The sequence below is a fragment of the Polyodon spathula genome, chromosome 54, assembly GCF_017654505.1.
Source record: "Polyodon spathula isolate WHYD16114869_AA chromosome 54, ASM1765450v1, whole genome shotgun sequence".
Classification (NCBI taxonomy): domain Eukaryota; kingdom Metazoa; phylum Chordata; class Actinopteri; order Acipenseriformes; family Polyodontidae; genus Polyodon; species Polyodon spathula.
Window position 1 is genome coordinate 947342 of NC_054587.1, and position 6072 is coordinate 953413.

A 6072-nucleotide genomic window follows, 5' to 3' on the forward strand; every position below is an offset into this window, starting at 1 on the left:
CTGAATCGTGTTTGGTGTTGCTGTATAATATATAAAACTATGCAGATTGAAGCTCAGGGGTGCTGTCTGAATCGTGTTTGGTGTTGCTGTATAATATATAAAACTATGCAGATTGAAACTCAGGGGGGTGTCTGAATCGTGTTTGGTGTTGCTGTATAATATATAAAACTATGCAGATTGAAGCTCAGGGGTGCTGTCTGAATCGTGTTTGGTGTTGCTGTATAATATATAAAACTATGCAGATTGAAGCTCAGGGGGGTGTCTGAATCGTGTTTGGTGTTGCTGTATAATATATAAAACTATGCAGATTGAAGCTCAGGGGGCTGTCTGAATCGTGTTTGGTGTTGCTGTATAATATATAAAACTATGCAGATTGAAGCTCAGGGGGCTGTCTGAATCGTGTTTGGTGTTGCTGTATAATATATAAAACTATGCAGATTGAAGCTCAGGGGGGTGTCTGAATCGTGTTTGGTGTTGCTGTATAATATATAAAACTATGCAGATTGAAGCTCAGGGGGGTGTCTGAATCGTGTTTGGTGTTGCTGTATAATATATAAAACTATGCAGATTGAAGCTCAGGGGGGCTGTCTGAATCGTGTTTGGTGTTGCTGTATAATATATAAAACTATGCAGATTGAAGCTCAGGGGGGTGTCTGAATCGTGTTTGGTGTTGCTGTATAATATATAAAACTATGCAGATTGAAGCTCAGGGGGGCTGTCTGAATCGTGTTTGGTGTTGCTGTATAATATATAAAACTATGCAGATTGAAGCTCAGGGGGGCTGTCTGAATCGTGTTTGGTGTTGCTGTATAATATATAAAACTATGCAGATTGAAGCTCAGGGGGGTGTCTGAATCGTGTTTGGTGTTGCTGTATAATATATAAAACTATGCAGATTGAAGCTCAGGGGGGTGTCTGAATCGTGTTTGGTGTTGCTGTATAATATATAAAACTATGCAGATTGAAGCTCAGGGGGGCTGTCTGAATCGTGTTTGGTGTTGCTGTATAATATATAAAACTATGCAGATTGAAGCTCAGGGGGGTGTCTGAATCGTGTTTGGTGTTGCTGTATAATATATAAAACTATGGCTATTGAAGCTCAGGGGGGTGTCTGAATCGTGTTTGGTGTTGCTGTATAATATATAAAACTATGCAGATTGAAGCTCAGGGGGGTGTCTGAATCGTGTTTGGTGTTGCTGTATAATATATAAAACTATGCAGATTGAAGCTCAGGGGGGTGTCTGAATCGTGTTTGGTGTTGCTGTATAATATATAAAACTATGCAGATTGAAGCTCAGGGGGGTGTCTGAATCGTGTTTGGTGTTGCTGTATAATATATAAAACTATGCAGATTGAAGCTCAGGGGGGTGTCTGAATCGTGTTTGGTGTTGCTGTATAATATATAAAACTATGCAGATTGAAGCTCAGGGGGGTGTCTGAATCGTGTTTGGTGTTGCTGTATAATATATAAAACTATGCAGATTGAAGCTCAGGGGGGTGTCTGAATCGTGTTTGGTGTTGCTGTATAATATATAAAACTATGCAGATTGAAGCTCAGGGGGGCTGTCTGAATCGTGTTTGGTGTTGCTGTATAATATATAAAACTATGCAGATTGAAGCTCAGGGGGGCTGTCTGAATCGTGTTTGGTGTTGCTGTATAATATATAAAACTATGCAGATTGAAGCTCAGGGGGGTGTCTGAATCGTGTTTGGTGTTGCTGTATAATATATAAAACTATGCAGATTGAAGCTCAGGGGGGTGTCTGAATCGTGTTTGGTGTTGCTGTATAATATATAAAACTATGCAGATTGAAGCTCAGGGGGGTGTCTGAATCGTGTTTGGTGTTGCTGTATAATATATAAAACTATGCAGATTGAAGCTCAGGGGGGTGTCTGAATCGTGTTTGGTGTTGCTGTATAATATATAAAACAGATTGAAGCTCAGGGGGGTGTCTGAATCGTGTTTGGTGTTGCTGTATAATATATAAAACTATGCAGATTGAAGCTCAGGGGGGTGTCTGAATCGTGTTTGGTGTTGCTGTATAATATATAAAACTATGCAGATTGAAGCTCAGGGGGGTGTCTGAATCGTGTTTGGTGTTGCTGTATAATATATAAAACTATGCAGATTGAAGCTCAGGGGGGTGTCTGAATCGTGTTTGGTGTTGCTGTATAATATATAAAACTATGCAGATTGAAGCTCAGGGGGGTGTCTGAATCGTGTTTGGTGTTGCTGTATAATATATAAAACTATGCAGATTGAAGCTCAGGGGGGTGTCTGAATCGTGTTTGGTGTTGCTGTATAATATATAAAACTATGCAGATTGAAGCTCAGGGGGGTGTCTGAATCGTGTTTGGTGTTGCTGTATAATATATAAAACTATGCAGATTGAAGCTCAGGGGGGTGTCTGAATCGTGTTTGGTGTTGCTGTATAATATATAAAACTATGCAGATTGAAGCTCAGGGGGGTGTCTGAATCGTGTTTGGTGTTGCTGTATAATATATAAAACTATGCAGATTGAAGCTCAGGGGGGTGTCTGAATCGTGTTTGGTGTTGCTGTATAATATATAAAACTATGCAGATTGAAGCTCAGGGGGGCTGTCTGAATCGTGTTTGGTGTTGCTGTATAATATATAAAACTATGCAGATTGAAGCTCAGGGGGCTGTCTGAATCGTGTTTGGTGTTGCTGTATAATATATAAAACTATGCAGATTGAAGCTCAGGGGGCTGTCTGAATCGTGTTTGGTGTTGCTGTATAATATATAAAACTATGCAGATTGAAGCTCAGGGGGGTGTCTGAATCGTGTTTGGTGTTGCTGTATAATATATAAAACTATGCAGATTGAAGCTCAGGGGGGTGTCTGAATCGTGTTTGGTGTTGCTGTATAATATATAAAACTATGCAGATTGAAGCTCAGGGGGGTGTCTGAATCGTGTTTGGTGTTGCTGTATAATATATAAAACTATGCAGATTGAAGCTCAGGGGGCTGTCTGAATCGTGTTTGGTGTTGCTGTATAATATATAAAACTATGCAGATTGAAGCTCAGGGGTGCTGTCTGAATCGTGTTTGGTGTTGCTGTATAATATATAAAACTATGCAGATTGAAGCTCAGGGGGGCTGTCTGAATCGTGTTTGGTGTTGCTGTATAATATATAAAACTATGCAGATTGAAGCTCAGGGGGGCTGTCTGAATCGTGTTTGGTGTTGCTGTATAATATATAAAACTATGCAGATTGAAGCTCAGGGGGGCTGTCTGAATCGTGTTTGGTGTTGCTGTATAATATATAAAACTATGCAGATTGAAGCTCAGGGGTGCTGTCTGAATCGTGTTTGGTGTTGCTGTATAATATATAAAACTATGCAGATTGAAGCTCAGGGGGGCTGTCTGAATCGTGTTTGGTGTTGCTGTATAATATATAAAACTATGCAGATTGAAGCTCAGGGGGGCTGTCTGAATCGTGTTTGGTGTTGCTGTATAATATATAAAACTATGCAGATTGAAGCTCAGGGGGGCTGTCTGAATCGTGTTTGGTGTTGCTGTATAATATATAAAACTATGCAGATTGAAGCTCAGGGGGGTGTCTGAATCGTGTTTGGTGTTGCTGTATAATATATAAAACTATGCAGATTGAAGCTCAGGGGGGTGTCTGAATCGTGTTTGGTGTTGCTGTATAATATATAAAACTATGCAGATTGAAGCTCAGGGGGGTGTCTGAATCGTGTTTGGTGTTGCTGTATAATATATAAAACTATGCAGATTGAAGCTCAGGGGGGTGTCTGAATCGTGTTTGGTGTTGCTGTATAATATATAAAACTATGCAGATTGAAGCTCAGGGGGGTGTCTGAATCGTGTTTGGTGTTGCTGTATAATATATAAAACTATGCAGATTGAAGCTCAGGGGGGTGTCTGAATCGTGTTTGGTGTTGCTGTATAATATATAAAACTATGCAGATTGAAGCTCAGGGGGCTGTCTGAATCGTGTTTGGTGTTGCTGTATAATATATAAAACTATGCAGATTGAAGCTCAGGGGGGTGTCTGAATCGTGTTTGGTGTTGCTGTATAATATATAAAACTATGCAGATTGAAGCTCAGGGGGGTGTCTGAATCGTGTTTGGTGTTGCTGTATAATATATAAAACTATGCAGATTGAAGCTCAGGGGGGTGTCTGAATCGTGTTTGGTGTTGCTGTATAATATATAAAACTATGCAGATTGAAGCTCAGGGGGGGTGTCTGAATCGTGTTTGGTGTTGCTGTATAATATATAAAACTATGCAGATTGAAGCTCAGGGGGGGTGTCTGAATCGTGTTTGGTGTTGCTGTATAATATATAAAACTATGCAGATTGAAGCTCAGGGGGGTGTCTGAATCGTGTTTGGTGTTGCTGTATAATATATAAAACTATGCAGATTGAAGCTCAGGGGGGTGTCTGAATCGTGTTTGGTGTTGCTGTATAATATATAAAACTATGCAGATTGAAGCTCAGGGGGCTGTCTGAATCGTGTTTGGTGTTGCTGTATAATATATAAAACTATGCAGATTGAAGCTCAGGGGGGCTGTCTGAATCGTGTTTGGTGTTGCTGTATAATATATAAAACTATGCAGATTGAAGCTCAGGGGGGTGTCTGAATCGTGTTTGGTGTTGCTGTATAATATATAAAACTATGCAGATTGAAGCTCAGGGGGGTGTCTGAATCGTGTTTGGTGTTGCTGTATAATATATAAAACTATGCAGATTGAAGCTCAGGGGGCTGTCTGAATCGTGTTTGGTGTTGCTGTATAATATATAAAACTATGCAGATTGAAGCTCAGGGGGGTGTCTGAATCGTGTTTGGTGTTGCTGTATAATATATAAAACTATGCAGATTGAAGCTCAGGGGGGTGTCTGAATCGTGTTTGGTGTTGCTGTATAATATATAAAACTATGCAGATTGAAGCTCAGGGGGGTGTCTGAATCGTGTTTGGTGTTGCTGTATAATATATAAAACTATGCAGATTGAAGCTCAGGGGGGTGTCTGAATCGTGTTTGGTGTTGCTGTATAATATATAAAACTATGCAGATTGAAGCTCAGGGGGGGTGTCTGAATCGTGTTTGGTGTTGCTGTATAATATATAAAACTATGCAGATTGAAGCTCAGGGGTGCTGTCTGAATCGTGTTTGGTGTTGCTGTATAATATATAAAACTATGCAGATTGAAGCTCAGGGGGGTGTCTGAATCGTGTTTGGTGTTGCTGTATAATATATAAAACTATGCAGATTGAAGCTCAGGGGGGTGTCTGAATCGTGTTTGGTGTTGCTGTATAATATATAAAACTATGCAGATTGAAGCTCAGGGGGGCTGTCTGAATCGTGTTTGGTGTTGCTGTATAATATATAAAACTATGCAGATTGAAGCTCAGGGGGGTGTCTGAATCGTGTTTGGTGTTGCTGTATAATATATAAAACTATGCAGATTGAAGCTCAGGGGGGTGTCTGAATCGTGTTTGGTGTTGCTGTATAATATATAAAACTATGCAGATTGAAGCTCAGGGGTGCTGTCTGAATCGTGTTTGGTGTTGCTGTATAATATATAAAACTATGCAGATTGAAAGCTTCAGGGGTGCTGAATCTAAGACAAAGCAGTTCTTTCTCATTCTCTCAAACGGAGATGTGGCCACGTTTGAGAAGTACTTCTGGTCGGCTTCGGCAGCTTGAGGGTTAACGATCGCCAGACGCTGTAGGCCAATCGGGAGAAGAGAAAACGGGGTTTAGAACAAACGTCACAAAACGAGAGGAGGCCATTCGGCCCATCTTGCTCGTCTGGTGTTGGTTCCACGCCTGACAAGCGCTGAATAAATGGACCGCTAAGGGTTAATGGCAAGATCCAGGTGGGCGGGTCAAAATATTTGCGCGTCACAGTCCTTCGCATGTTCCATAGAGTTCAGGGGAAACTATGACAGCTCCAGACCTCCGGGGATGAGCGACCCCTTCTGGTCGAAACGGTTATTTGCAACCCACAGAGCGCAGTATGGCTGTTCTAACTCAAAATACAATGGGTAAAAAAAAACGAATATGTAGCCCTCTCTC